The sequence below is a fragment of the Oryx dammah genome, unplaced genomic scaffold (genome assembly GCF_014754425.2).
Source record: "Oryx dammah isolate SB20612 unplaced genomic scaffold, SCBI_Odam_1.1 HiC_scaffold_18, whole genome shotgun sequence".
Lineage (NCBI taxonomy): Eukaryota > Metazoa > Chordata > Mammalia > Artiodactyla > Bovidae > Oryx > Oryx dammah.
In genome coordinates, this window is record NW_024070202.1 from 106,307,155 (window position 1) to 106,332,559 (window position 25,405).

General features: G+C 43.2%; 1 long non-coding RNA gene across 1 annotated transcript; it reads right to left on the minus strand.

The window, feature by feature from the left end:
- Positions 1-19,719: 19,719 nt before the first annotated feature.
- Positions 19,720-24,350, minus strand: LOC120877697. Its single transcript, XR_005724378.1, has 2 exons — positions 24,249-24,350; positions 19,720-22,748 (listed from the first exon to the last, which is right to left on the minus strand). It is a non-coding gene; the product is annotated as an uncharacterized LOC120877697 (long non-coding RNA).
- Between the last annotated feature and the right edge of the window lie 1,055 nt (positions 24,351-25,405).

Genomic DNA, 25,405 nt, shown 5'->3' on the forward strand with positions numbered 1-25,405 from the left:
CATCATTATTCCTGACTCTCAGTGCTTTGGATTCAGACAGGAATTACACCGCCATATTTGCTTGGTCTCTAGCTTGCAAGTAGAAGATTGTGGGACTCTTCAGCCTGCATAATCATGTGAGCCAATTCCTCTTAATAAATCTCTGTGTTTAAGAAAATGAGGATTATGTGGCCTTTTATCTCTTATTTATGCAGGACCCAGCCTCCTCCATCATTTTGCTTTTAGAGAGTTTCTGCTATTATGGAGTTTCTCTCCACAAGGGAGAAAGTCTTCAGGCTGGGGCTTAACTATCTCCTGCCTCAAATTCCCCCTGAAAGATATGAACCCCAGGAAATCTTTATTAGGAAGATGAAGGACAAAGGTCTGTCCTCTGTAGCTTCTTCTGGCTTGTAGACCCTATCTAGTTGGGGTCACAAAGCTCTTGCCCTGTCTTGTTAAGAGGCCCAGGATGATTTCTGTTATTATTCCAGCAGGATCTTTTCCAAGGGGTGGCCAAATCTCTGCATCACCATCAGCTGATCTGGGAAATCACTGTGTCCTTAGAAAGAACAAATTAGACAAGTAGATTAAGAAAGCAGAGGCCAAAGATCAGTAAAAGAATTATTATAACCAGGGGCCCAAGCAGGAGCAAGAACCAGGTTACATTTCATAGCAATTTTGATCCTGGTCCGAGTAGAATAAGCACTTGGGTTACCCTATCCAAAGGAATGGAACCATTTGGCATGTATATGTACAGTTTTCATGTCCTCTTCTATTGGCCTAGTATGATTGATGTAGGTATAAAGAACCTAGCCAGAAGTAGCTGGACAACCTGAATGTTATTAGACAAAATAGACGTCATTTCTTTTCAGGAGAATCAGTCTGAAACCCAGTCTTGATCTGGTGCTTTGGGAGACTTGTAGCCAGATAGCCAGTTGTCTAGTTTTATCTAAGTAGGTTTTACCTTTTGATGTGCTATTAACACAGAGATAACAGGTGCTATTTGTCACTACACATGTGTTTCCTTTTCTAACTAACATATGATTCAAAGCAATGTCACTGTCTAAAAATATAATAGATACAAGAGGAGACCTTTAAAAGGTAAGGTTGTAGTTACCAGTTGCTGGCAGATGTTGTTTTGAGAGTGACTGGTGGCATCTCAAGTCTAATACATCTCAGAAAACTCAAGCTCTTAGCAATACAAGAACTTGTCCAAAATCATAACCATAGTGTCACCTAATTATTTCCTTGACTATTGGAACCACAGCTACTCCATTTTGACTTTTAATTGTAATTTTCTCCTTAATAGCCAAAGCAGATGTCACCATCAATGATGTTAGTGCTTCTCTAGGTATGAGAAGATGCAAGAATTGGGACTCATAAAATCTTCTCCTGAAAATATCTAACTATCTAAAGGCCTGTTCTGCCAGTTTTTTCCAGAGCACAGAGTTCCTCATTCCAGTCTCCACCCTGAACTCCTTTTAGGGGATGCTGAAGGTCAGCAGCTGCAGTGGCCATGATTTAACCTTTGGAGAGGTAGATGGCAAGTGCCCGTTTCCAGCTGGCTGACCCCTTCAGGGTCATAAATACGACCACAATTTGGGGCACATTTGATGATCGTTTTGTCCCAAAGTGCTAGGAATTCTCATTCTCAGGTCTGGGGAAGATTTCACTAATAAGATACTCCACGTTGTGTTACTGGACTAGGCCTTGTAAGTAGCACAAGTCTCTGGACCACCTACCTTACAAGCCTCTTATGGTCCAGGAAAATATTCCCTCTTGTTGCTTCTCCCCATATCTAGAGTTGCACTTTATAATTCTTGATCTCATATGGAACTACATATCATCATTTTATCAGAGGCTCAGTCACACATTTGGTAATGTAAGAAACAGCAAATTTCTGAAACAGGTAGCATAGAAAATAATATAACTAGCAGCATTATTAAGGTCATAAAGAAGAATTTAAGTTAAGAACTTCCATTAGGTATAGCACAGTATATCCCCAGTATGACCTGACTTAGTCTGTTCTGTACTAGTCCTTATCTTCAAGGAAAATTATGTATTGGCATTGCCCACAGGTACCCAGCTTACTTTCCTAATGTAACTAGACTGATAATCTTTAGTATGATTTAATTGTTTCCAACACAGACGAGCTTTTAAACTTAAATTACCAAAGCCTGGTGTTAACTACATAAATCCATCCCCTAATTGTGCAAGGTTTAATTTTTTGGCTAAAATTTTGCCTGTTACTCTGATCGAAATTGAGTGAAAGAGGAAAACTCATAGTTATGGTCAAGGTCAGAGCAGGTATTATTAATGGGATGGGTGAGGGGATCCCACCTAGTAATATCAACAGTGACCTAAAAAGGACTATAATTTTTTTTAATTAAATTTCGTTGAGGCCAATGAGTTAGAGCTTAGGAGTGGAGAAATCCCTCAAGGTAACCCAGAAGTACTACACACAGGTAACTGGCTACAAACCCAACAACTGGACTGATTGTTAATACTAACATAGGATCAAAGTGAAAGTCGCTCAGTCATGTCTGACTCTTTCTGATATCAGGGACTATACAGTCCATGGAATTCTCCAGCCACAGTACTGGACTGGGTAGCCTTTCCCTTCTCCAGGGGATCTTCCCAACCCAGGGATTGAATCCAGGTCTTCCACATTGCAGGCAGATTCTTTACCAGCTGAGGCACCAGGGAAGCCCAAGAATACTGGAGTGGTAGCCTATCCCTTCTCCAGTGGATCTTCCAGATGCAGGAAGGGTTTCCTGCATTTCAGGCAGATTCTTTACCAACCAAGCTATCAGGGAAGACTGACATAGGATCTTGCCTATGATAGAAAAACATTTCAGTCATTCACAAAGGTCCAAGAAGTCAAGAAAACATTATAAATGATCATAAGAGTCAGGTCAAGGACCTTGGGCAAGCTGTCTACTTCTGATGTCATCTTCTTCTCATCTTGGTGTGAGTGTCATCTCTCCTCTGAGCATTGTTTAAAGGTGATTTTAAGGTCAGACATCTTCTTTATAGTCTAGTCCAATGCATGGGGCCTTTTGTGAGTTGAAATTAATCCAAGAGTCGATTTCTGTCAGTTTCACTGTGCATGAGCTAGTTAGGAGTACCTGATAAGGGTCCTGCAGTCCAGGTTGAAGATAGTTCTTTGAGTTCAGTTCAGTTCAGTTGCTCAGTCGTGTCCAACTCTTTGCAACCCCATGAACCGCAGCATGTCAGACCTCACTGTCCATCTCCAACTCCCAGAGTCCACCCAAACCCAGTCCATTGAGTCGTTGATGCCATCCAACCACCTCATCCTCTGTCGTCCCCTTCTCCTCCTGTCCTCAATCATTCCCAGCATCAAGGTCTTTTCAAATGAGTCAGCTCTTCATATCAGGTGGCCAAAGTATTGGAGTTTCAGCTTCAACATCAGTCCTTCCAATGAACACCCAGGACTGATCTCCTTTAGGATGGACTGGTTGGATCTCCTCACAGTACAAGGGACTCTCAAGAGTCTTTTCCAACACCACAGTTCAAAATCATCAATTATTCGGCACTCAGCTTTCTTCACAGTCCAAATCTCACATCCATACATGACCACTGGAAAAACCATAGCCTTGATTAGACAGACCTTTGTTGACAAAGTAATGTCTCTGCTTTTGAATATGCTATCTAGGTTGGTCATAACTTTCTTTTCAAGCAGTAAGCATCTTTTAATTTCATGACTGCAATCACCATCTGTGGTGATTTTGGAGCCCGCAAAAGTAAAGTCCACCACTGTTTACACTGTTTCCCCATCTATTTGCCATGAAGTGATGGGACCTGATGCCATGATCTTAGTTTCCTGAATGTTGAGCTTTAAGTCAACTTTTTCACTCTCCTCTTTCCCTTTCATCAAGAGACTCTTTAGTTCTTCTTCACTTTCTGCCATAAAGTTGGTGTCATCTGCATATGTGAGGTTACTGATATTTCTCCCAGAAATCTTGATTACAGCTTGTGATTCATCCAGTCCAGCGTTTCTCATAAGGTACTCTGCATATAAGTTAAATAAGCAGGGTGACAATATACAGCTTTGACGTACTGTTTTTCCTATTTGGAACCAGTCTGTTGTTCCATGTCCAGTTCTAACTGTTGCTTCTTGACCTGCATGCAGATCTCTCAAGAGGCAGTTCAAGTGGTCTGGTATTTCCATCTCTTTCAGAATTTTTCAGAGTTTGTTGTGCTCCACACAGTCAAAGGCTTTGGCATAGTCAATAAAGCAAAAGTAAAAATATTTTTGGAACTCTCTTGCTTTTTCCATGATCCAGTGGATGCTGGCAATTTGATCTTTGGCTCCTCTGCCTTTTCTAAATCCAGTTGAACATCTGGAAGTTCACGGTTCACGTACTATTGAAGCCTGGCTTGAAGAATTTTGAGCATTACTTTACTAGCATGTGAGGTGAGCGCAGGTGTGCAGTAGTTTGAGCATTCTTTGGCATTGCCTTTCTTTGGGATTGGAATGAAAACGGACCTTTTGCAGTCCTGTGGCCACTGCTGAGTTTTCCAATTTGCTGGCATATTGAGTGCAGCACTTTCACAGCATCATCTTTTAGGATTTGAAATAGCTCTACTGGAATTCCATCACCTCCACTAGTTTTGTTCATAGTGATGCTTCCTAAGGCCCACTTGACTTCGCATTCCAGGATGTCTGGCTCTAGGTGAGTGATCACACCATTATGATTATCTGGGTTGTAAAGATCTTTTTTGCATAGTTCTTCTGTGTATTCTTGCAACCTCTTCTTAATATCTTCTGCTTCCGTTAGGTCCATACCGTATCTGTTCTTTATTGTGCCCATCTTTGCATGAAATGTTCCTTTGGTATCTCTAATTTTCTTAAAAGCATCTCTAGCCTTTCCCATTCTATTGTTTTCTTCTATTTCATTGCATTAATTGCTGAGGAAGGCTTTCTTACCTCTCCTTGCTATGCTTTGGAATTCTGCATTCAAATGGGTATATCTTTCCTTTCCTCCTTTGTCTTTTGCTTCTCTTCTATTCACAGCTATTTGTAAGGCCTCCTCAGACAACCATTTTGCATTTCTTTTCCTTGGGGATGGTCTTGATCCCTGTCTCCTGTACAATGTCACGAACGTCTATCCATAGTCTTCAGGGACTCTATCAGATCAAATCCTTGAATCTATTTGTCACTTCCACTGTATAATCATAAGGGATTTGATTTAGGTCATACCTGAATGGTCTAGCGGTTTTCCCTACTTTCTTCAATTTGAGTCTGAATTTGGTAATAAGGAGTTCATGGTCTGTGCCACAGTCAGCTCTTGGTCTTGTTTTTGCTGACTGTATAGAACTTCTCCATCTTTGGCTGCAAAGTATATAATCAATCTGATTTTGGTGTTGACCATCTGTGATGTCCATGTGTAGAGTCTTCTCTTGTGTTATTGGAAGAGGGTGTTTGCTATGACCAGTGCGTTTGCCCTGCTTCATTCTGTATTCCAAGGCCAAATTTGCCTGTTATTCCAGGTGTTTCTTGACTTCCTACTTTTGCATTCCATTTCCCTATAATGAAAAGGATGTCTTTTGGGGGTGTTAGTTCTAGAAGGTCTTGTAGGTCTTCATAGAACTGTTCAACTTCAGCTTCTTCAGCATTACTGGTCCAGGCATAGACTTAGATTACTGTGATATTGAATGGTTTGCCTTGGAAACGAACAGAGATCATTCTGTCATTCTTGAGATTGCATCCAAGTACTACATTTGGGACTCTTTTGTTGACTATAATGGCTATTCCATTTCTTCTAAGGGATTCCGGCCCACAGTAGTAGATATAATGGTCATCTGAGTTAAATTCACCCATTCCAGTCCATCTTAGTTTGCTGATTCCTAGAATGTTGATGTTCACTCTTGCCATCTCCTGTTTGACCACTTCCAATTTACCTTGTTTCATGGACCTAACATTCCAGGTTCCTATGTGATATTGCTCTTTACAGCATCAGACTTTACTTCCATCACCAGTCATCCACAACTGGGTGTTGTTTTTGCTTTGGCTCTGTCTCTTCATTCTTTCTGGACTTATTTCTCCACTGATCTCCAGTAGCATACTGGGCACCTACCAACCTGGGGGGTTCATCTTTCACTGTCCTATCTTTTTGCCTTTTCATCCTGTTCATGGGGTTCTCAAAGCAAGAATACTGAAATGGTTTGCCATTCCCTTCTCCAGTGGACCACGTTTTGTCAGAACTCTCCACCATGACCCGTCCATCTTGGGTGGCCCTACATGGCATGACTCATACTTTCACTGAGTTAGACGAGGCTGTGGTCTATGTGATCAGATCGGTTAGTTTTCTGTGATTGTGGTTTTCAGTCTATCTGCCCTCTGATGGAGAAGGATAAGAGGCTTATGGAAGCTTCCTGATGGGAAAGACTGACTGAGGGGAAAACTGGGTCTTTTTCTGATGGGCATGGCCATGCTCAGTAAATCTTTAATCCAATTTTCTGTTGATGGGTAGAGCTGTGTTCCCTCCCTGCTATTTCAGTTCAGTTCAGTTTAGTCACTCAGTCGTGTCTGACTCTTTGCGACACCATGAATCGCAGCACGCCAGGCCTCCCTGTCCATCACCAACTCCCGGAGTTCACTCAGACTCATGTCCATCGAGTCAGTGATGCCATCCAGCCATCTCACCCTCTGTCGTCCCCTTTTCCTCCTGTCCCCAATCCCTCCCAGCATCAGAGTCTTTTCCAATGAGTCAACTCTTCACATGAGATGGCCAAAGTACTGGAGTTTCACCTTTAGCATCATTCCTTCCAAAGAAATCCCAGGGCAGATCTCCTTCAAAATGGACTGGTTGGATCTCCTTGCAGTCCAAGGGACTCTCAAGAGTCTTCTCCAACACCACAGTTCAAAAGCATCAATTCTTCGGCACTCAGCCTTCTTCACAGTCCAACTCTCACATCCATACATGACCACTGGAAAAACCACAGCCTTGACTAGACGGACCTTAGTCGGCAAAGTAATGTCTCTGCTTTTGAATATGCTATCTAGGTTGGCCATAACTTTTCTTTCAAGGAATAAGCGTCTTTTAATTTCATGGCTGCAGTCACCATCTACAGTGATTTTGGAGCCCCCCCAAAAAAAGTCTGACACTGTTTCCACTGTTTCCCCATCTATCTCCCATGAAGTGATGGGACTGGATGCCATGATCTTAGTTTTCTGAATGTTGAGCTTTAGGCCAACTTTTTCACTCTCCACTTTCACTTTCATCAAGAGGCTTTTTAGTTCCTCTTCATTTTCTGCCATAAGGGTGGTGTCATCTACATATCTGAGGTTAATGATATTTCTCCCAGCAATCTTGATTCCAGCTTGTGCTTTCTCCAGCCCAGCGTTTCTCATCTGCATAGAAGTTAAATAAGCAGGGTGACAATATACAGCCTTGATGTACTCCTTTTCCTATTTGGAACCAGTCCGTTGTTCCATGTCCAGTTCTAACTGCTGCTTCCTGACCTGCATACAGATTTCTCAAGAGGCAGGTCAGGTGGTCTGGTATTCCCATCTTTTTCAGAATTTTTCAGAGTTTGTTGTGCTCCACACAGTCAAAGGCTTTGGCATACTCAATAAAGCAGAAATAGATGTTTTTCTGGAACTCTCTTGCTTTTTCCATGATCCAGCAGATGTTGGCAATTTGATCTCTGGTTCCTCTGCCGTTTCTAAAACCAGCTTGAACATCTGGAAGTTCATGGTTCACATATTGCTGAAGACTGGCTTGGAGAATTTTGAGCATTACTTTACTAGCTTGTGAGATGAGTGCAATTGTGCAGTAGTTTGAGCATTCTTTGGCATTGCCTTTCTTTGGAATTGGAATGAAAACGGACCTTTTCCAGTCCTGTGGCCACTGCTGAGTTTTCCACATTTGCTGCTATTTACCTGGGGCCAACTATGGTGGAGGTAATGAAGATGATGCTGACCTCCCTCCAAAGATCCCATGCATGTACTGATACACTCAGTGCCCCCTACCCTGCAGCAGGCCACCAAGACCCACGCCTCCACCAGAGACTCCCAGACACCCACAGGCCAGTCCGGGGCAGTCTCCTATGGGGTCACTGCTCTTTTCTCCTGAGTCCTGGTGCACAAGGTTCTGTTGTGCCCTCCAAGAGTCTATTTCCCAGTCCTGTGTAAGTTCTGGCAGCTCTATGGTGGGGTTAATGGTGACCTCCTCCAAGAGGGCTTATGCCATAACCAAGTCTGCTGCGCCCAGAGCCCCTGTCCCTGCGGCAGGCCACCACCAACCCGTACTTCCACAGGAGATGCTCAAACACAGTTCTGTCTCAGTCTCTGTGGGGTCCCTGGGTCCTGGTGCGCACAAGGTATGTTTGAGCCCTCTGAGCATCTCTGGAAGGAATGGGGTTTGATTCTAAATGTGAATTCGCCCCTCTAACCTTGCTGGGGTTTCTCTTTTGCCCTTGGACGTAGGGTATCTCCTCACAGCTGCTCCAGAGCCTACCGTCTTACTGTGGTTTCTCTGACCTTAGATGTGGGGTATCTCCACACGGCCAGTCCAGCAAAGCGTAGTCACTGCTCCTGACCTTGGACCTACTATACAGCACATGTAATTCTGCTCAGTGTCATGTGGCAGCCTGGATGGGAGGGGAGTTTGGGGGAGAATAGACACATGTGTATGTATGGCTGAGTCCTTTCACTGTACACCTGAAACTATCACAACATTGTTCGTTAATCAGCTATACCCCAAGACAAAATAAAAAGGTTTTTTTTTTAATTTCATGGCTTACTCTTAAAAAGGTAAATAGGTGCAATTTTCCTTTAAGAAAATCTTTATTTTACAATATACCATTAATACTTTGATGATTTTCATCAAAAATCCTGATAATTTTTCCCTTCAGTAAACACTGATAAATATACTGGGACTACCAAACCACTGTGAAGTAGCTACAATTTATCTACAAATACTGTATTTTTTTTCACTTGAATATAGTATTTGTACATTTTAAGAAAATATGATATAAAAAAATCATGTGAAGGAAAGCCTCAAAGAAATATGTCACTAATTTCTGAACTGACAACCAAAGAGCACAGTAAATAGAAACGTTTCTAAACATGATGCAAATGTAGGTGGAGTAACACAGAACATCTAGGCACTCACACCTACTACATCTCTATTTTCATCCATAACGTATCATTCTACATAGCTTTTTCTTTTGAGAAGAGTAATCTAAGTACATTAGTCAGAGCAACAGCAATCTCTTCTGGGGCCACAGAATGCAAATAACCCCCACCAAAAAAAAAATTTTTCTTTAAATCAATAAATAAAATGCAAGTGCAGGGCACAAGGCAAATAGCATCAAACACCCAGACAGATGGGGGAGACTGAGACTCCAGGGAGAGAGCGAAGTGATCTTAAAGCAGGGCAGTAAATGAAGAAAGCAAAAGGCCTCTTCTATCTGACTGATTTGTGCTCCCAGAGAAAGGCAATTAAGCAACTCTTCAGGGAGAGTCACGTTATGAGAGTCCCAAAGCTCACTGGTATCTCATTCCATCTTCATGGTAACATTTCTTACCCTCAGTCACAGAGTAAGGTTGGTTCTACTCCTCCCACCACAAACCTTGAAAATCTGGCACCGAAATAACCTCCCTGCTTCCTCCATCACGACCCAAAGCCTTGGCGCTCGCTTCCCAGAGCTGAACTGTTCCATAACTTTCGAGGCCACTTTCTGACGCAAATCCATGTGATGACACCCCCAGCCCACATCTAAAGCATGACTTTTATCTCTTGCCTTCTTCCGGCCTTCCCTCCTTTTCTCCTCTTTCCTTCCTACTCTCCTTCCTTCAACAAATCACTTACCAAGAGCCTCACATGTGACCGGGCACAATCTCCTTAATTTAGAAAAAAAGACTTTACCACTTTCAATTTTAAAGTAAGAGGTACCCATTTCCAGGAAGGTAGCTAGAAATACAGAACCCAGCTTCTGCTGGATATATCTGCCCACCCACAGGAGAAAGGAAAAAATCCAGGTTTGTTTTTTGTTCCATTGCCCATCCTGGGTAGAATCTTGGGCATGAAGAAGACAGGGTGCACCCCCAGGGGTAGATACATAAGCAACATCCTCCTTCCTGTATCTGCCAGGCACCTGGAGTAAAGCTTTAAATGTTCATTCCTGGGATTCCCTCGTGGTCCAGTGGTTGAGAATCCACCTTGCAATGCAGGAGACTTGGGTTCAATCCTTGATCAAGGAACTAAGATCCTACATGCCATCGAGCGACAAAGCCTTCAAGCCACAGCTAGGGAGTTCCTGCGCCACAACAAAAGATCCTGAGTGCTACACCTAAGACCCACACAGCCAAATAAATATTAAAAAAAAAAATTCATTCCTATTTAAACCCAAAGAAAGGTGAATTCTGCTTCACTACTCCCTGCCTCTCCCGACACCACTCTTTGTGTTTTTAGATTTATTTATTTTAATTGGAGTAAAATTACTTTACAATATTGTGATGATTTTTGCCATACATCAATCTGAATCATCCATGGGTACATATGTGTCCCCTCCCTCCTGAAACCGCTTCCCCTTCCCTCCCCACCCCTTCCCTCCAGGCTGTCACAGAGCACAGGGTTTGGGTGCCCTGCATCATACATCATACATCAGACTTACACTGGTCATCTGTTTTACATATGGTAATGTACATGTTTCAACGCTATTCTCTCAAATCATCCCACCCTCTCCTTCTCCCACTGAGTCCAAAAACCTGTTTTCCACATTTCCTTTGCTGCCCCTACACCACTCTCGAGCCGTGTTTCTCCTCTCTGGACATGGAGCTCAGCTGAGGGCTGGGCCCACTTCTCCAGCTTCATATTCCCCCAGGCCCTACACTGATGCGGAAGGAAAACAGTACTTTGTCTTGTCTTACTGTCTCGTCCTCATTTCCTGCCACGCTTTTTCCTGACGACTCCACTCCATTCAAACAGACATCCCAACACCTCTTCTCCTGCACAAAACATGCCTCTTGTTTTGCCATCATCTCCAAAACAGCAACAACAAAAACAAAACCATCTAACACCAGATCATTCTCTCTCTCCTTCAGAAACAGCTGTTAATATCCCGGTCATTTTTGACTGCTTCACATAGTCATTATAATCATACATAAATATCCCGTACGATTTAAAAAAAAAAAAAATGATGTGCACTCACAGTTTTTAGTCTTTGTCCCTGGCTTGGTCCACTGTGTTCCAGGAAGCAGGCTCCTCCAGCCACAAGGAGAGATAAACTTGGGTTTCACCGTCTCCTTGGTGTCCTTGCTGCTGCTGCTGCTAAGTCGCCTCAGTCGTGTCCGACTCTGTGCGACCCCATAGACGGCAGCCCACCAGGCTCCTCCATCCCTGCGAGTCTCCAAGCAAGAACACTGGAGTGGGTTGCCATTTCCTCCGCCAATGCATAAAAGTGGAAAGTGAAAGTGAAGTCACTCAGTCGTGTCTGACTCCTCGTGACTCCATGGACTGCAGCCTACCAGGCTCCTCCATCCATGGAATTTTCCAGTCAAGAGTTCTGGAGTGGGGTGCCATTTCCTTCTCCCCTTGGTGTCCTTAGGAAGCCCACAAAGATTTCTGGCAGTGGTTTCTGGGTTTGGGCAGGCCATACATTGACGTATTGGGAAGCATGTTGGCTGGGCTGGGAGCTACAGAGGTGTGACCTGAGCCCTTCCTTCAGGGCCACATGCCCCAGCTTATCCTGCCAACACAGGCTGGAAAGACTGTTTATTTCTCTTTCCCCATGTAAATGCCAGTAGTCATGAGTCCAGGTCTTTCTAGTCTTCTCCCACTCTTCTCTCGTCTCCCATCCCCTCCCTCCTTCTCCAAATTTCTAGGTGAGAGAAAAACCATCTGGGAAAACCATGGGCTTCCCGAGGAACACTGGTGCACAAAGCTCCCCACTCAGCTGCCTCTCATTTCTAGGAAGAGGGTTCATGGGGTGAGTTGGTAGAATTTTGAAAGCCCACATCCCTCAAAATCATCTTGTACCACGTTTCTTCAATGAGCTGGATTCTTCAAGGGACCCTGGGAAGTGACGTTCTCTTGCCCCATCACTGCCTGTGGTTTTACAGTCTAAACAGTCCTTTTAAAGCCTTGAACAACCTTCCAGGTGGAGCCCATGGCTTTCCAGACAAGTCAGGAATTAAAATAGCATCCATTCAGTTCAGTCACTCAGTTGGTTCCAACTCTGCGACCCCATGGACTGCAGCACGTCAGGCTTCCCTGTCCATCACCAACTCCCAGAGCATACTCACACTCATGTCCATCAAGTCAGTGATGCCATCCAGCCATCTCATCCTCTGTTGTGTCCTCTCCTCCTTCCTTCAATCTTTCACAGCATCAGGGTCTTTTCAAATGAGTCAGTTCTTCACATGAGGTGGCCAAAGTATTGGAGTTTCAGCTTCAGCACCAGTCCTTCCAGTGAATATTCAGGACTGATTTCCTTTAGGATGAATTGGTTGGATCTCCTTGCAATCCAAGGGACTCTCAAGGGTCTTCTCCAAAACCACAGTTCAAAACCACCAATTCTTCGGTGCTCGGCTTTCTTTATAGTCCAACTCTCATATCCATAAATGACCACTGGAAAAACCATAGCCTTGACTAGACGGACCTTTGCTGGCAAAATAATGTCTCTGCTTTTGAATATGCTATCTAGGTTGGTCATAGCTTTTCTTTTAAGGAGCAAGCATCTTTTAATTTCATGGTTGCAGTCACCATCTGCAGTGATTTAGGAGCCCCCCAAAATAAAGTCTGACACTGTTTCCATTGTTTCCCCATCTATTTCCCATGAAGTGATGGGACCAGATGCCATGATCTTCGTTTTCTGGATGTTGAGCTTTAAGCCAACTTTTTCACTCTCCTCTTTCACTTTCATCAAGAGGCTCTTTAGTTCCTCTTCACTTTCTGCCATAAGGGTGGTGTCAACTGCATATCTGAGGTTATTGATATTTCTCCCAGCAATATTGATTCCAGCTTGTGTTTCTTCCAGTCCAGCGTTTCTCATGATGTACTCTGCATAGAAGTTAAATAAGCAGGGTGACAATATACAGCCTTGACATACTCCTTTTCCTATTTGAAACCAGTCTGTTGTTCCACGTCCAGTTCTAACTGTTGCTTCCTGACCTGCATATAGGTTTCTCAAGAGGCAGGTCAGGTGGTCTGGTATTCCCATCTCTTTTAGAATTTTCCACAGTTTCTTGTGATCCACACAGTCAAAGGCTTTGGCATAGGCAATAAAGCAGAAATAGATGTTTTTCTGGAACTCTCTTGCTTTTTCCATGATCCAGCGGATGCTGGCAATTTGATCTCTGGTTCCTCTGCCTTTTCTAAAACCAGCTGGAACATCAGGGAGTTCACAGTTCACATATTGCTGAAGCCTGGTTTGGAGAATTTTGAGCATTACTTTACTAGGATGTGAGGTGAGTGCAATTGTGCAGTGGTTTGAGCATTCTTTGGCATTGCCTTTCTTTGGGATTGGAATGAAAACGGACCTTTTCCAGTCCTGTGGCCACTGCTGAGTTATCCAAATTGGCTGGCATACTGAGTGCAGCATTTTCACAGCATCATCTTTCAGGATTTGAAATAGCTCCACTGAAATTCCATCACCTCCACTAGCTTTGTAGTGATGCTTTCTAAGGCCCACTTGACTTCACATTCCAGGATGTCTGGCTCTAGGTGAGTGATCACATCGTCATGATTATCTTGGTCATGAAGATCTTTTTTGTACAGTTCTTCTGTGTATTCTTGCCACCTCTTCTTAATATCTTCTGCTTCTGTTAGGTCCGTACCATTTCTGTCCTTTACTGTGCCCATCTTTGCATGAAATGTTCCCTTGGTATCTCTAATTTTCTTGAAGAGATTGCTAGTCTTTCCCATTCTGTTGTTTTCCTCTAGACTAGTTTCAGGGAATTTGGGAAGGTGGGTTTGGGCACGTATACTTAGGGTATATAAGGTTTTCACAAAAACTGGTTGCGCTCCTTGGCTAAGAGGAGACTCTGCCTTGGGCCCGCCGGTATAATAAACTGCACTCCACTATCTGCATTGTCCTTCTGAGTGAGTTTGTTTCCCAGAATGCATGGCTCCAACAATGGAAGCAGAGGTCAGGTGACATCCTTGCCAGCTGGGAGCTGCGAGCTAAGGAAAGAGAGCGGCCTTAAAAAGTTGGACAGTTCAAGGACAGAAATTCTCTCAAGCTCCCCAAAGGAACACAGACCTGCTTAAACCTTTATCTTAGCCCAGTGAGATCCATGTTGGACGTCTGATCTCTGGAACTATGAGATCATGAATGGGTGCTGTTTTAAAGCACAAGTTTTGGGTAATTTATTACAGCAGCAATAAGAAACTAATGTGTTGACTCACAGGGAAACTCCCAGACTTCCACAGTGGGATTCTTGGCATGTACTATATAGCCATGGAGAAGAAAATGGCAACCCACTCCATGGAAAGCCTGGAAAACCCCATGGAGAGAGAATCCTAGCGGGCTATAGTCCATAAGGTCACAGAGTAGGACATGACTGAAGTGACTTAGCACTAGCAAATAGCCAAGCCACTCAGGGTAACTGTTCTCTTGTGCTGTGTACATCCCCTGCTCAACCAGTACCTGTTTCTCCTACACCCTACTTGCATGACTGACCTTCCCACATACTTGCCCCAGGCCTCAGCTAGTGATTGTTCTTATCAAACGGGCTGTGAAGGGTGTGCCCCTCTGCTGATTTCCCTGGTAATGAGTGAGTCAACCTGACTTTGATTTCCCCATAACTGGCAATTTCTCTCCCTCCACCACCATCCTCCCACCCCCATTCCTTCTACTGCCTCACCCCACCTACCCCCCCCCCTGGAGTATCTGAAGACAGCCCCCCTGTCCACCTGCAGGCCACTGCACATAGTGGGGTGTGGCTCCAGTATTTTGCTTCAGACATGTGTACATGTGCTTAGTCACCCAGTCCTGTCTGATTCTTTGTGACCCCATGGACTGTAGCTCGCCAGGCTCCTCTGTCCATGGGGATTCTCTAGGCAAGATTACTGGAGTGGGTTGCCATGCCCTCCTCTAGGGGATCTTCCCAACCTAAGGATCAAACTCAGGTTTCCTGCATTGCAGATGGATTCTTCACTGTCTGAGCCACCAGGGAAGTTGAGGCATGTGAGATCCACTGTCCATTAAACCATTGATCTCTCTATTGCTGCCTCTGGGCTCTTTCTTCAGTCTTGCAGCTAGCAGACACCAGGCCTTGCAGGCCTGCAGGGTGCAGCCCAACATGTACCTTTCTTGAAAGCAGTCGTTCTCAACCAGGGACAGTTTTTGCCCACCCACACCCAAGTTATCATTCAGTTGCTCAGACATGTCTGACTCTTTACGACCCCACAGACTGTAGCATACCAGCCCTCCGTGTCCTTCACCATCTCCCAGAGTTTGCTCAAACTCATGACCATTGAGTCAGCGATGCCATCCAACCATCTCATCCTCTGTCATCCCCTTCTCTTCCTGCCTTCAATCTTTCCCAGTATTAGGGTCTTTTCCAATGAGTCAGCTCTTCACATCAGGTGGCCAAAGTATTGAAGCTTCAGCATCAGTCCTTCCAATGAATATTCAGGGTTGATTTCCTTTAGGATTAACTGGTTTGATCTCCTTGCAGTCCAAGGGACTCTCAACAGTCTTCTCCAATAGCACAGTTCAAAGGCATCAATTCTTTGGCACTCAGCCTTTTTTAATTGTCCAGCTCTCACATCTGTACATGACTACTGGTAAAACCATAACTTTGACTAGCAAAAGGACCTCTGTCCGCAAAGCAATGTCTCTGCTTTTTAATATGCTGTCTAGGTTTGTCATTGCTTTTCTTCCAAGGAGCAACTGTCTTTTAATATCATGGTTGCAGTCACCATCCACAGTGATTTTGGAGCCCAAGAAAATAAAGTCTGTCACTGGCAGAATAATGCCTTCTCCAACTATAGCTACATTCTAACCTGTGAAACCTGTGAGTACATTACCTTCCACTGATAAAAGGACTTTGTGGACGTGATGAAGTTTAGCATCTTCACTTGAGAAGGACTGGCCTGGATTATGCAGGTTGGCTTTATAACAGGGAGGCAGGAGGGTCAGAGTCAGAGGAGACGTGATGATGGAATATCACATAGTTTCTATTGTTTCCCCATCTATTTCCCCATGAAGCGATGAGACCAGATGCCATGATCTTCATATTTTGAATGCTGAGTTTGAAGCCAGCTTTTTCACTCTCGTTTTTCACCTTCACCAAGAAGCCCTTTAATTCCTCTTCACTTTCTGTCATGAGGGTAGTGTCATCTATGTATCTGAGGTTAAGTATTTGATAATGTCTGGAGACATTTTAAATTAACATAACTGGGGGGTAGGGGTTGCAGTGGTTTCTAGTGGATGGAGGCCAGAGATGCAGCTGACCATCCTACCAAGCACAGGACAGGGTCCTACAACAAGTATCAGTTCCAAATAGTCAGTAGTGTCAAGGCTGGGAAGTCCTGATCTAGAGCAAGCAATGGACTTTCTGGCTACTTAGAAATCTCTCTTCTGTCCAACAGACAGCCCCCATGCGAGAGGGTCCTTTCACAACCACTTGAGATTCACTTCTACTGCCTGTGCCTGAGGTTCAGGCATTACCCTTCTTGGTTCACCAAACATTTCCAACTCAGGCAGCCCCTACTGAAGGATTCTCTTTTTTGTAGCCTGGAGGCAGGGGATTGTACAAATCTTGTCACAACTGATGCCATCTTGGGCCCATCCAGTTCCTCCAGTCCTTACACTGATCCTACCTAGGACTGTGGAGTAAATCACTTCTCTGTCATCAAGGGCTTTGTAGTTAATAAACATTTTTTAATAATCATTAGGACCAAATGCCCTCAATGCTCTGTTAGTCCCCAGACAATGATGAAGAACTTCACTGATGTGTTCTCAACTCTCAAAGTTAAGAAAGAAAGAAAGTTAGTTATTCAGTCAGATCCGACTCTGTGACCCCATGGATTGTAGCCCACCAGGCTCCTCTGTCCACAGAATTCTCCAGGCAAGAATACTGGAGTGGGTTGCCATTTCCTTTTCCAGGGGATCTTCCCAACCCAGGAATCGAACCCGGGTCTTGCACATTTCGGGAGGATTCTTTACCAACTGAGCCACAAGGGAATCACCCGTTCATAAATCTTGGCTTAGGAATACACATGCTGTTTCCTTCCAGGCACATATCTCCATAACCCTTTTAAAAGTGATTTTGTTTATATTTGGTTATGCTGGGTCTTCGTTGCTGATGGGCTTTTTTCTAGTTGCGGGAGCGGGGTCCACTCTCCGGGCGCAGTACACGGGCCTCTCGGCTGCGGTGACGTCTCTTCTTGCAGAGCGTGGGCCCTGGGGCACTTGGGCTTCAGCAGCTGCAGCACGTGGGTGCTGGAGCACAGGCTGAGTAGTTGTGGCTCACGGGCCTAGGAGCTCTGCAGAATGTGGGGTCTTCCTGGATCGGGGATCAAACCTGCGACTCCTGCACTGTCAGGTGAGCTCTTTACCACTGAGCCACCAGCAAAGCCCTCCCACACTCTGATATGTTAACTATAAAACTGTCCCAAAGGCCCCTCAGCTTCGTAGAGTGCAGCTTCCAATCCTTCTGGATCGTTGTCTACCAAGCTCACCTGTAAAAAACTGATCCATTGATGATATGGAGCTGCCTGTTTACATGGTATCCGTCTCAAGATACCTTCTCAGTTCAGTGGGCAGGTTTCATTCTCTCCATCCTCCAACAGAGATGAATTCAGAATTCTCTCTAGATTACACGGCCACTTATCACCAATTGTATTCCACTTGAATGGTTTAGAAAACACTCTAAAGCCTCGTTTAACATCCTGTTACACTTCTTCCTTGAGACAATTAAGGCATTGTTAGAGTTTAGAGACATTCCTGCTAACTAATTCTGCAGGGAAGTATTGTAAGCAAGCATTTCCCTGAGAGAATGATTTTCATTTCCTGAATATGTCTTTCACACAAATCTGTAGACTTGGCAAGGGTAGAGAGACACTCTAACATTGTGTATATGACAAAGGACATATATAAACAAAAGAAGCAAGGAGATCAAACCAGTCAATCCTAAAGGAAATCAACCCTGAATATTCATTGGAAGGACTGATGCTGAAAATGAAGTTCCAATACTTTGGCCATCTGATGGGAAGAACTGACTCATTTGACTCCCTGATGCTGTGAAAGACTGAAGGCAGGAGGAGAAGGGGACAACAGAGGATGAGATGGTTGGATGGCATCACCAACCTGATGGACATGAGTTTGAGCAAGTTCCGGGAGTTGGTGATGGACCTGGTGTGCTGCATTCCATGGGGTCACAAAGAGTCGGACACAACCGAGCGACTGAACGGAATTGAGACAAAAGAGAGAACAGGGAATATGGCAGAGTTTGTGTGCTTCATTTAGTCATTCATGAATTCAAGAAATATTCTGTTCGAGCATGACCTTCCCATCAAAACGTCCCTGATCAGTGTTTAAAATAACCCACTATGGGACTTCCCTGGTAGTCCAGTGGCTAAGACTTCATGCTCCCAATGCAGGTGGCCCAGGTTCAATCCCTGGCCTATCTGGGGAACTAGATCCCATGTGGACCAGCTAAAGATCCCACTTGCCTCCACTAAGACCCAATACAACCAAATAAATAAACAAAAATCAAATTACCCACCACCACCATTTGCCCACTTTCCACCCTCTTGCCCTTTTTCTTTTTCAAATTGAGATTTAACCCTATGACATAAAATTCACTCTCTTAAGCGTATAAGTCAGCAGGTTTTAGTATATTGACAAGATTTGTGCAACCATCACTGCTATCCAATTCTGGAACATTTTCAACACCCCAGTAGGAAACCCCGTTTCTTTAGCAGTTATTCCACATTTTCCCTCCCTAGTCACGATCAATCACCAATCTACTTTCTATCTCTGTGAACTGGCCTAGTTGGGGCATTTAATATGGATGGAATCAGGCAATACGCGGCCTTTTGTGTCTGGCTTCTTTTACTTATCATAATGTTTTCAAAGTGTATCCAGGGATATATCTGTATCTTCATTCCTTTTTCATGGCTGAATATTTTATTGAAAGGATATACCATATTTTTTAAAAAATTCATCAGACATCAGGTCGTTTTCTTGTCTTGACAATCATACAGATGCTGCTATGAACATTCATGTTTTTGTCCACATATGTGTGGACATGTTCTCAGTTGTTTTATCCTACCTAGGAATATAATTTCTGAATCACATGGTAGCGTTGTGTTTAACTTTTTGAGGAACTGCTGCACTGTTTTCCAAAGTAGCTGCACCATTTTAAATTCACACCAGCAAAATATGAGGATTCCAATTTTTCCACACCCCTGCCAACACTTGGGACTGTCTTGTATTTTTGCCGTCCTAGTGGGTGTGAAATGGTAGCTTCTTGTGGTTTTGATTTGCATGTCCCTGATGACTAATGGGGCTGCATGCTTTTTTTCATGTACTTACTGGCTATTTGTATATTTTCTTTAGAAAAAGTATCTTTGCCTGTGTTTTAATTGAGCATTCTTTTTATTGCTGAGTTGTAAGAGTTCTTTGAATATTCTAGACACTAGACTCTTATAATATATGTGATTTGCAAATATTTCCTCCCATTATGTGAATTGTCTTTTTCACTTTCTTAATTGTGCCTTGTGAAGCACAAACCTTTAAATTTTTACAGTTCAATATCTGAAATGCTTTTTTTATTTCTTATACTTTACATGTCATATGTAGGAAAACTTTGTGAAATCCAAGTCACAGAAATTTACACTTACATATTTCCTCTAAGAGTTCAATCATTTTAGCTCTTACATTTAAGTCTTTGACCCATTTTGAGTTACTTTTTGTGCATGGTATGAGACAGAAGTCTAACTTCATTTTTTGCATGAGGATATTCATTTGCTCCATCATTTTTTAAGACTATTCTCCCCAGCTTTAAACAGTTTTGGAACCTTTGTTGAAAATCAATGCTTTATTTTCTTTATGGCACTTTATCACCACCTGAAAAATTATATAATCTGCCCTGCTCAAATACCCTCATGCCTCTCCCCATATATTTCCTACACATACACACACACACATGTAAACTAAACTAAGTTTCACAAATTTGTCTCACTTACTGTTTATATCCAATGCCTGTGATATAGTCTGCAATTAATCAACATCTGTTGAATGAATAAATAAACGAGACTCCATTTTTTTTTTTTAAGAAAAATAATGGCCACTACACTTCCTAAGTGCAAGGAGTCATTTAATTTAAGGCAAAAGAGATTTGAGTAATGGGTCTAAATGAGATTGCATTTCCACTTCCTGGACTAGATGAGAAGAACATAAGTAGACAAGTAATTACCCATTGGTACAGACAAAGCCTGCAGAGAACTTGAGTAGAAATCCAAAGGCAGGTGAAAAGAGACTATCCAAGATGCATCACTTAATACTCAGCAACATCCTCCTGCCCTAAGGACATCCACTCATCTTGGAATGGAGAGCTCAATGTGCTCTACCAGCTGTCCGGCCAGGCACAGTGTGTACTGCTTTTCTGGTATTCTGATGTTTGGGGTTCTTTAGAAACAGACTCTGTCATCATCGAAAGTTAGTCTAATCAAGGAATGTAGTTTTTATTTGCAATATGTCTTTCAAAAGTAAATATTAACCAACATGCTAATTAAAAGATACATTTTTAAGAGATGGATATGAATTTTCTCAAAAAAAGCTTTATTTCTAACTATGAATAAAAAGGTTCAGAAACTGCCCCTAAAAGTGAGTAGGTAAAACTCTTAGTCAACCATCTAAAATATAATAGAAACGGTTTTTAATACCTTCCTGAGGCCTACTTAGAAAGAAAGAGCATGTCCTCCCACTAGTGGAAGAATTAAGTAATTGCTTGACTTTCCAAAAAGGATTCATAGGCTCCATCTTATGGTGAAAAATGTTAGGTAAGCTTTAGAGCCACTAAAAAATTCATTGCCCACACAAGGACATAGGTTGAAAAAAATCATTGAAAACTGCAGTCTACAAAAGCCAAGAACATAAAGGTCTATGTTGCTGGTAAGAAAAGCCAACTGCCAGGAAATGACCAAACTATTTTTCTGAACTATGACTGCAAACAAGCCACATAATATAAGCGTGTATGATATTAACAACTGTATCTCAAATTCAAAATTGGAAAAAAAAAAAGTAGGAATATTCTACTTCTAATATTTTCTTTCACAATTCATTGATTTTTATTTTGGAACCAGAAATCTGCAACTTTTCCTTTGGCACCAATATGTCACTGTAAATCTTGTTTCAAGTCTGATATGAACACAGAATTCAACCTTGACAGATAGTCTAGACAAGAAGGGATGTTTAATATTGGAAAGGAGCTATTGAAAACCATAGGCATTTTCAAAGAGTTTCCAAAAAAAAATGTTTCCACAATTGCTAAGATGTTTGCAAGAGTCTGACTTTCTGGTGTCACCATATTACATTTTCCATCCTGTATGACACCATAGATCACCTTCCATGTTATAGGTAAGGACTGACAAAAAGGCACAGAACAGTAGGAGATTGTCTTCAGAATTTGAGATCAATAAGCCACGTCAATGGTCAGTGTATCCATCACGGAATTCAGGCCATCAGTTGTAGTTCCACCAACTAATTCTAGCACAGAAAAGAGGACCAGATAACACTATGCCAGATGACTGTCTCCATGTTTTATAACTACTGTGGATGGCTTTGCAGGGAAATATTCAAAGCATTTGTTAACCCAAAAGGCCAGTTATGTGGTAACAACCTTTGCTGCTTAACATAAGCAAAGATATTTTTTTCCTCAGATGATGTGAGTTTGTGTCAACAGTTCACCGTTTCTCCTCAGCTTCAGCTATGACTTAGCCTCTCCATCTACCTGCAGGGAGGAGACTGCCATGCTATGTGTCCAACTCATCAAACAGAGCTTGCCGGTCCAAGGCCTAGGAGGTTATCCAGCTTACAGGTGCTGAGCTCTGTATCTGTGACATGTTCCATTTTTAACTTCTAGCAGAGAGCAATTCCTGCTGAATAATGCAAATGAGTAGGTATAATGACTGTGTCCTTAGATAACTTGCAACATGAAACTTACCTTTAAGGGCAAGTCCAACATTAGCATCATCTTCTATCCCAGAAACATCACCAACATTAAATTGTTTGAAAGTTTCCTCTATTACAAAAATGAATTCTTAATTGCTTCCCCATGTTGTGACTGTCGTGGGCACACTGTCCAAAATATTTTCAATCATAAAAATTCTCAAACCCACAGTGAATAAACGAAGCTAATTATTACATCTTAGTACTACTAAATATCTACTCTTGGCTGCAATAGCAAATGTCACAACATTGAAAACTTTTCACACAATTTATCTTTTCATTTTCTAGCCACATTTTCAGGACCTTGAGCAATAGTATTTCCAGATACACTTACATTTGCACGTGCTTCTGTCTTTTCAGAGCTCAATTTCTGCTATATTCAAAAGACACTCTTTTACAACTTGCTGTCTGTGAAGAATGTGATGTCCCAAGCAGATTTTTCACTTAAATACATAACTGCTTATTTTATGAACAACCAGAACAAGCCTTGTTGACATTTCAGTTCTCTCAGAAGCCCATTCGGTTTTGATCACATCTCTTCCACATCCCTGGTCATTGTTCTTACAGTGGTTCATTTCATGGGACATCTAGGCTGTTTTCTTTCATTACAGCTGTCAGTGAAAGGAAAAAAAAAAAAAAAGGATGCACAACCTAAACGTTACAGGTTATATTTTATTCAGGGACACTAATGAAAGACTGACTATAGCCTGGGAGGCAGCCTCTCAGATAGCTCTAAGGAACTGTTTCAAAGAGGTAAGGGAAGAGCCAGGATATATAGGAGTTTTTGTAGGGGGGAAGAAATATGTAGCTGAACATCAAAAGATTATTGCTAATCATACACACATACAAAATTGACATCACAAGTTAATGATTTTAGTGCTTTTCTATATATGGGAAGATGCTTTTCAAGTCTGGGCTCATTGAAATTATTCCTTTGATATGCATCTTAACTATCTAGCTATGAGGCTTCCCTCATAGCTCAGTTGGTAAAGAATCTGCCTGCAATGCAGGAGACCCTGGTTCAATTCCTGGGTCGAGAAGATCCCCTGGAGAAGGGAAAGGATACCCACTCCAGTTTTCTGGCTTGGAGAATTCCATGGACTCCATGGGGTCACAAAGAGTCCGACACTGACTGAGCAACCTTCACTTAACTATCTAGGCCGTATCTTTTTTTCCTCCATCTGGAATTTCCCCTCAGGGCACACCTTCAGGGGTGGCTACTGTGGCTGATGGCTTAATGGTGGGCATAACTCGTTGTTTGCTGAAATGGCGTAACATTTTTTTTGTCCACATATCCTTTGCCAAGTAAGCATATAGGAATGATTTTAAGTTTATGAAGAACATTTGACCCTCTAGGTTTATCTTCTTTTTCTTCCTTTTCATAGACATGAGAAATATTTTTGCTTTTCTAACATTATACAGTAGAAGTGATTTTCACAAGAGCAAAACTCAGTTTTTAAAAATACTATAATTTTTATAATTCATCCTCTAGATCTGGTGTCCCTCTACCTGATGAAGAACTGGCCCTCTTATTCTCCCCCAGGAAGTCATTTGGTCAATTCCACAGAGATGTTGAGAGGCCAAGTTCCTGCTGTCCCAGAATAGACCCTAGAGCCCATACTATAAAGCGCACAGGAAAGTACCCCTTACCTGTTGTGGTGGTCATTGTTGTTGAGTCGTTAAGTCATGTTTGACTCTTTGTGGTTCCATAGACTGTAGCGCACCGGGCTCCCCGTCCATGGGATCTCCCAGGCAAGAACCCTGCAGTGGGTGGCCATTTTCTTCCCCGGGGGATTTTCCCATCCCAGCGCTCGAACCTGCATCTCCTGCATTGGCAGGAGGACTTGCTACAGCTGAGCCACCTAAGAAGCCCACCCCTTAGCTGCAGTGGTTCCCAACCTCCCCCTGCTCCATGTTAGACTTGCCATGGGGAGCTTTGGAGATGCCAATGCTCAGGTCTTCCCCAGAGCAATTGCTCAGAATTTCTGAGGATACGACCTGGCTGTGGATTTTTTTATAAGCCCTTCAGGCAACTCAGGCAATTCTGCTATGCAGGCAGGATTGAGAAGAACCAATTAAAGAAGTGCCAAGAATTAAGATTACATGCTTACCTGAAAAGTTGACCAAAAGGTGAAAACACCAGCCCTACTGTAACCAGCCACGATCAAAAGAGCAACCCACCACTTAGGTCTATGCTTTAAAAAAAAAAAAAAAAAAAAGAAGGTTCCTGGGATCATACATCAGCTTCCCACTGGCTATCTATTTTACATGTGGTAATGTATATGCTTCCATGCCAAAGCCAATGTTCTGAGACAACCTAGAGGAATGGGGTGGGAAGGGAGGTGGGAGGCGGGATTAAAGGGGAGGGGACACATGGCATACCTATGACTACTGCTACTGCTAAGTCACTTCAGTCTTGTCCGACTCTGTGCAACCTCATAGATGGCAGCCCACCAGGGTCCCCCGTCCCTGGGATTCTCCAGGCAAGAACACTGGAGTGGGCTGCCATTTCCTTCTCCAATGCATTAAAGTGAAAAGTGAAAGTGAAGTCGCTCAGTCGTGTCCGACTTCACGACCCCATGGACTGCAGCCTACCAGGCTCCTCCATCCATGGGATTTTCCAGTCAAGAGTGCTGGAGTGGGGTGCCGTTGCCTTCTCCGGGCATACCTATGACAAATTCATGTTAATGTATGGCCAAAACCATCATAATATTGTAAAGCAATTATCCTCCAGTTAAATAAATAAAGTTTAAAAAAAAAAGCAGAGGGGAGGGAGGGAGAGGTGGGTGATGTGAGTCACAGGCAGCACACTGGGGAGTTGCCACAGAGCCCTCTGAGGCTCTCATTCAGGGTCCTCAGGAGACAGCCGGAACGGGGATGCCTGCTCGCAGAGGCATCATGGCCAGATGGTATTGGAGGAGCAGCAGCATCCTTAGGGAGCACACTTACCACGCCACCAGGAGAATACTGAGACATCCCCAGTCCCCTCTCTCCCATGCCAGGACCCTGGAGGAAGAGGAAAGAGAAACGGGTGTCCCCATTCCCACTCAACCCAAGCAGATGGGGTCTCAGCTCAAGCTGTGCTTCAGGAAAAGCAGAGAAGATAAGATTCAAACCAGTATGAAAGAAAATTGGATTGAGTCAAAGAAGACTAGAAAAGATTCAGCCTGCTTAAGATATCACTATGGGATTGAAACCGAGCAGGACCCTATGGGGTCCTCCCGGGTAGGAAAACCTCTCCATGTCCCCTGTTTCTTGTTTGTAGGCA